Raw genomic sequence first — 6,770 nt, forward strand, 5'->3', positions numbered from 1 at the left:
AGCCGTTGGAAAATTCCACCAGGCACCCCTCCCCTCCTGGAAGAGACAGGTCAGAGAGCAGGTAGGCCGGAAGGAAGAGGCTAATTAAGCCCTACTACCTCATTCCCTAAAGAACAATCAGTTTAAAGGATGTGCTGTTTCATCAATCATATTGTGCCTAGTTGCTGTTCTGCCCCTGGAAACTGTATAAAAACTTACTGAATGGGCTGCCTAGGGTCACCACCTCTTCTCTGGGTGCAAGATGATGACCCTAGCATGCTGGAACAATAAATTTCTCTTGATTTTGCATTGATCCCTGCTTTGTGTTGTTCACTAGGGGGTCCCTGGTAAGCTAACACTTGTCAGAATCTTACAGTTTAAATGTTGTAAGCAACACTCCTGGAAAGGGACGAGTTGCCAGCACCGTGGCTTTATCCCAGACACCTTCTGTAGATGCCAATTCTGGTTCACGCACCAGTGAGGGTGGCAATGGAAGCACCATGGGCCAGGTGGGAGGCTGTACGGAGCCTCAGCTCATCCCCCAGTGATAGCCAGGAGATGAGGCAATCCAGAGTGGATCTTCCCATAGTGCCAGTGTTGGGAGTCTGGTGTGTTACAAGGGTGCCAAGAAATGGAGCCTTCGATACAGAATGTAGGTAGCTAAGGTCTGGTTACCATGACAGCCCATTCATTTGCTTATAGAGCTTTTAAAATGCCATCAATTTTTCTGTGGAAGACTGATGTGGGAATCCTCGCCCACTGCAACACACTGGCTTTCTTTGTCAGCTGGTGTCCTGAGTGGTGTCTAAATGGACCTTTGGAGAGCCCTCTGGGTCCTTCTTTGATTTGCCTTCTGCATCCTGGAAAAGCCCCTTTAATTTGCCTGGCATCTGTGTGGGAAGGAACACTTAGGAAAAGAGCTATGAGAAGACAGTCTCCCTAGCAACCACACACCACGCTGTATGTAGTCTTTCTTAGCTGGATAACAGGGTTAGAATCTGGTTTCTGCCCATATCAAGTGCTGTCTGGGGCTGGAAACATTAAAATGCTTTGAATCATTTCTTCCCCTCCCTGCCCTCTGAGTCCTCCCTCCACTCATACACTATTTTTTGCTGCAGCTTTGCCACAAGTGACAATGACCCTCCCAAAGGAGGCTGAGCTTTGCCTGTGGCCTTGAGCATCCTTCTTGGGAAGCCGCTTTCTCTGCACTTGTAGCAGGAGAGGCTTTCTCAACTCTCAAGGCAGAAGGCTTTGCGTCTCCCTCACGTGACCTGCCTGTCTTTATTGCAGCCAAGGTGAATGCAGAAACTTTTCTTGTAGTACAGACAAAAATGGAGGCAACCAGAGAGTCCTCCTGGCCTTGTGTCCTTAAAGAGCGAAACACTTTAACAGTGTCCTTTGTTAACATTCCATATTAGTGAGCTAGGGCTCCCAGTCCAAAATGCTATAGACTGGGTGGTTTAAACATAAAAGTATTTTTGCAGAGCCCTGGATGCTGGAAATCCAAGATCAAGGTACCAGTAAAGGGGATATCTCCTGAGGCTTCTTTCTTTAGCTTGCAGATGCCTGCCTGCTTGTTGTGTTTCTCCACATAGCCTTTCATCTCTCCCTTCCTTCCCCCCCCCCCCCCCCCGCCCTTGGTGTCTCTTCCTCTCTGCATTAGGGCATAAGTCCTGCCCAATTAGGGTTCCATCTTTGTAAGCATATTGAACCTTAATAAAAACTCTTAAGCCCTCACTCCAAATAGCCACCTGGACATTTAGAGGATACATCTCAACATTCTCTGTCTCTGTGTACTTGTAGTTCTGCATTGGAGTTCTCAGCTAGGCAGCATGCTCTCTGGAGGTTTATGGAAGCATGTTTTCATCTCTTGATGGCTGCTAACATCCCTTGACCCATGGATGTGTCTCTCTGGTCTCTGCCTCTGTGGTTAACTTTCTTCTTCTAAGGGCCTATTTTTCTTTTATCTCTCTGCTATACACAACCATTGCGATTGCCATTAGGGCCTACTTGGGCAACCAAGGTAACTAACTCTATCTGAAGATTTTCAATCACAACTGTCAAACCTCTCCCTCAACTCCCCATTAAAGTTAGCCCCAGGTTCTAGGAATGAGAACATCATATTTTTAGCACTCTAATGACTACCATAGTTATATTATTTGTTAGGTTTTGTTTGTTTTAATAGTGGAGTCAACCTGCAAGGAGCTCTTATTGGAAAGATAGATCACATCCTTCGATCTCACTGTACAATCACCACTGGGGTTTTAAGCACCAGACTGAGTCCAGGGAGCTGATGATGACTGTCCCTTGAGAGGCAAAGTAGATGATGCTCAAGGGTAGGAGACAGGACACCTCCTATGTGTATCTATTTCTTGGCTGGTTAGAAAGGTGGATCTCCTTCCCTTGGCAGCCATTTTTCTGTGGACAGTTTGTTGACCTATGGGTAGAAATTCCCTAGGGGTAGAGGGCCCTGTGGGAAGGTCTTGCTTTCCTCAAATTTTCACCTCCAGGGGGCTTGTCTGTGTTCTACTATCAAAACATTTGTTGGGGGTTCCTCTCATTTATCCAAGGCAGCTGATGGGTAGCCAATGTCCTTAGGAAGTCTGGAGAGCCAGCTGTATTTTTAATAACAGCAAACTCATTCTTTACTTGTTCCCTTTAAAACACAGTGGGGTTGCTGTAGGGTTCCGCTTCACAACACTGCTTTATTTGGTCACAGGGGCTATGGTCAAACTGTGAGAATTTTATTGGATGCTAATCTAATATCTAACATCTCGTTCATCTGTTCTTTCTTCTAGCCATGTACGGTGAAAAGGCTGGTGCAAGAGCACCATAAATGCTGCCTTGTGTCTAATCTCACCCTAATTTTATTCTCCTGCAGCACAGGTAAAGGTTAGAAGATAATCGTGGACTTCTTCTGGTTTTAACAGTACCCCCACTTTCTTTAAAAAAAAAAAGTTCATCTGGTCATTACTGCTGTGAAAAATGCTAACATTTCAAGTGTAGCTTTAGATTATCCCCAAATCTGTGTGTCTGTGAGGTGGGCATTCCTAATGGCTCGTCTCAGGCAAAACCAGCAAAAACCAAACCAAACCAAAAAAATACCCTTGATTGGTTGGTTTCTGTTGCTAAGATAGACAGGGCAGAGCCCCCCCCCCCCTTACTGATTTAGAAGCATTAACAGTTGACATCAGAGACTTACTGCCGTGAAGGCTTGAGACTGTAGTAAGGGAGCAATGCTATCACTCATGGAGAGCTTATGCTAATAAGTTTCTGTAGTTCCTAATTTGGTTGATTTGTAGTTAGATAAACACAAGCTGTGTGTATTTCTTCAGTACCAGGGAGGGGACCAGACAACAATAACTTCCATTACTTCCTTTGGTGAGAGCCACATCCAGTGACAGACAACCCTTTTACGGCTCTACTCTCACCTTCCTGTTTGGTCCCAGGCAAAATGATACATTAAATGAACTCATTGGTTCTTCTCTTCTAACTCTTTTGCTCCCGTTAGATCTGCTCCAGTTGCTAGGGACCTATGCTCCTACAGTCGGCATCTATCATGCAAGTTCACATCCCATTGTGGATGACCTTCAGATGTTATTCTTAATCATTACAGGGGACTCCATGTAACGTGATCCCTCACCTAAAGGGCCCCATCTCCAACAGTGGAGAAGCTGCACAGTGGAAGAATTATTTGGGAGTAGAACTGTCTGTCCAGAGTCACTTGGGATTTACCTGTTTTTATTACAAACAAGGCTAACCATGAGTATGAGCACAACACCCTGCAGAGTTCTAATGGACATTCTTTTTTTGGCAATATCTAGTAAAAATGGAATTTTCCATAAAAGTATAAATAAACAAGTTTTTTGTTTTTGTTTGGTTTGTCTTGTTTGTTTTGGGGGCGGGGAGTGTCAAGGCCTTCAGTTCAAGCTCTATAGATTGGGTATGAATTTTAAAAACCAAGATGGCTGACTTTTGTGAGTACACTGTAGCTGTCTTCAGACATACCAGAAGAGGGCATCAAATCCCATTACAGATGGTTGTGAGCCACCATGTGGTTGCTGGGAATTGAACTCAGGACCTCTGGGAGAGCAGTCAAGTGCTCTTAACCATTGAGCGATCTCCCCAGCACCTTGGTGGCCAACTTTTAATAACAATTCTGGGAACCAGATCTTCAGCAAAATTGATTCCAAGGCCTCCAAGTGGGCACTTAAAACCTAGTCCTTGTGCCTGGAATGTCCTGAACAGAAACCCTACTCAGGGCTGGGCTGTGTCCCTTTGTTTGCTTTTGACTTTTTTTCTTCCCCAGTCTGGCCCTCTTCCCTAAGAAAAGCTTACCAGTCTCCCATGGAACCGCTATGGGTACTTCTCTTCCAATGAAGCCACCCCAGTATTTTCTTGCAGAAACCTTAGAGCTTTTTTCCACAGCAATCCTTTTGGCAACAAACTTCAGTGCACGCCCTATGGCCTACCCCAATAGTGATTTTATTATGGTGAGCACAACACCCTAATTCATTTATTCCACTTGCTAGTTTTCTCATGGATGCTAGTACCCCTACCTCCACTGTGAGTGTCAGAAGTATGCAGTCTACGCTGTGTGACGGCTTCCATTCAGGCAGACGTTTTCTATCACCTGTGTTAGTTTGCAACACAGTGACTATAGAACAGATTCCATTGTTACAGATCACTCCATAAGAGTTTTCATTCCTTCACGTGATGTTCCTTGCAGTAATTCACTAGAGAAGGATGACCCAATGAGTCAAGCTAGGAGCATTTGGACTTCCTCGCTTGAAGCATAACATGGCAACCATTCTCAGGTGAAAAGTTCCTTGGATAAAACAGTGTGCTTTCAGAATAAAATGAGTGACCCTTTGGGCAGCGTTGGATCCATCAACTGTGTTAGTATGTTGAGCAGTGACCATTTACTCGCTTACAAAGCAAGCATCTTGTTTATTCAGCACCACGAATTAATATGTATGGCTACTTTTCAGCAACACAGCTTTCTTGAGTCTCATACAGCTTAAAGAGGTCTTCGGGTGGCTCACCATGTGGTGTGACATTGAGAATGTTCTCTTGTTGTGCTGGATCTAGTCTGAGAGTACGGGTGGGGACACAGGACAGTTGTATTATATTTACACCAAGGGCATGGGACACAGTGGTCTATTTATATACCTTAGTTGCTTACCATTCATAGTCTAGGAGGCCAATCCTAAACCGGAGGGTTTTGTCTGGGGCTAGGTTGCCAGTATAAATTCCCAAAGTGAGACTCACTGCAAAGAGGGCAGCATCCTGAGCTGCTTTATTGTTGCTGAAGCTCAAAGCAAAATGGCTCAGTCATCCCAGCTTGGCATTAATGGGAAGACTAGAAATATAACATATGCTCTTTTTTTTTGGTTTTTTTATTTTCTAAAATAGTTATCAAGTTAATTCACAGACTCCCAGGTCAGCACCATTCCATGATGTACAGTATTTGCAGTGGCCTTCAGTGAAAAGACCTAGCTTGAGGCTGTATCCTGGGTTTCTGGTTCTCCTTCCTGCTCAACCAATTGTCCTCTATGTGCTTGTTGACAGTGATGCTGGCCCACTGAGATTAATGACTGTATATTATGAGGAGCAAAGGACTCTGATATTATTTTTAGCATGTAATTTTTGGATGGAAAATATAGTTTGTTAGGTCTTACTGTCCATGAAAACAGACATCTACCTACACACAAAACAAAAAACAAAACTTTGCCTACTTTAAAAGGGTCACTACTTATGCAAATGATGACATATTTTTGGTATGTGGGTCACACACAGGTGGCTTGTCACTCATTTTTAGTTTACAAATGAAGTCCATTTGGGTTTCCTTAAATTCCTTAAATTAAGTGAAGATAAATTAGGATGTAAGTAGGATGGAGACACAGCTTGAGAACATCAAATCAGCTCTCAGCAGGTAAGAGTCTAAAGTGCCTCTTTGTAGGACAGAAAGTTAACTGCCACTTGGGCACCTGTTCAAGAGACTGGACCAGGCCATTTTCTTATAATAGGAGCGAATTTTTTGCTATGTCAAGTATACCTACAAGTGTACTTGAAGGTGTCTGTGTTTTAGTTGTTTGGTCCGGACAGAGTATGGATTTTGGAGAATATGGAGTTTAGTTTGGAAAAGTCAAGTGGGTAGACATGTGAGGGATGCAGAAGATGAGACTTTACCAGAGCCGTTCTCCACCATGGCTGGAAAGGCAGCAAAAAAGATGGAGACAAATCCCTCCCTCTTTCCCGGAAGTCATACAGCAGACAAAGGGTACAGTGAGACTGAATATGATCAGTAATTAAGATGGGAAAGTGTTAAGAGAGTTTGGCTGACACCAGCTACAAAAAAATGAGCTCGTGCAACTTGGCCTTAGAAAGTCTAAGAAGTTTCTGACCCATGACTGAGTGTGATCCCACAGAAAGGAACACTGGGAAGAAGCAGAGTGGAGATGCAGGACTTGGGGTTGCTTAATAGACTCAACGCTCTAGGGGAAACGATTTACTCTGTTTGGTTAGCCACCCAAAGTGGATCTCACTTCCTACGTTCAAAGGTTATCCCATGCATTATATGATTGAAGTCCAAGAACTCTAAACCCCAGGCCAGAGTCCCTGCTGCTGCCTTGGTGAAGGTGCCCTAGGGATACATCAAGCTGAGGGAGCTGGCACTCCCTGTTGGCAACAAAGCTCAGAGTCAGGAGGGGCGCCTAAAGATAGACAGGAATCTGTGTGCAATTTCCTGTTCTGGGTTCCTTAACCAATCTCCTCAGGGCATCTTGCAA

The sequence above is a fragment of the Mus musculus genome, chromosome 17, assembly GCF_000001635.26.
Source record: "Mus musculus strain C57BL/6J chromosome 17, GRCm38.p6 C57BL/6J".
NCBI lineage: Eukaryota > Metazoa > Chordata > Mammalia > Rodentia > Muridae > Mus > Mus musculus.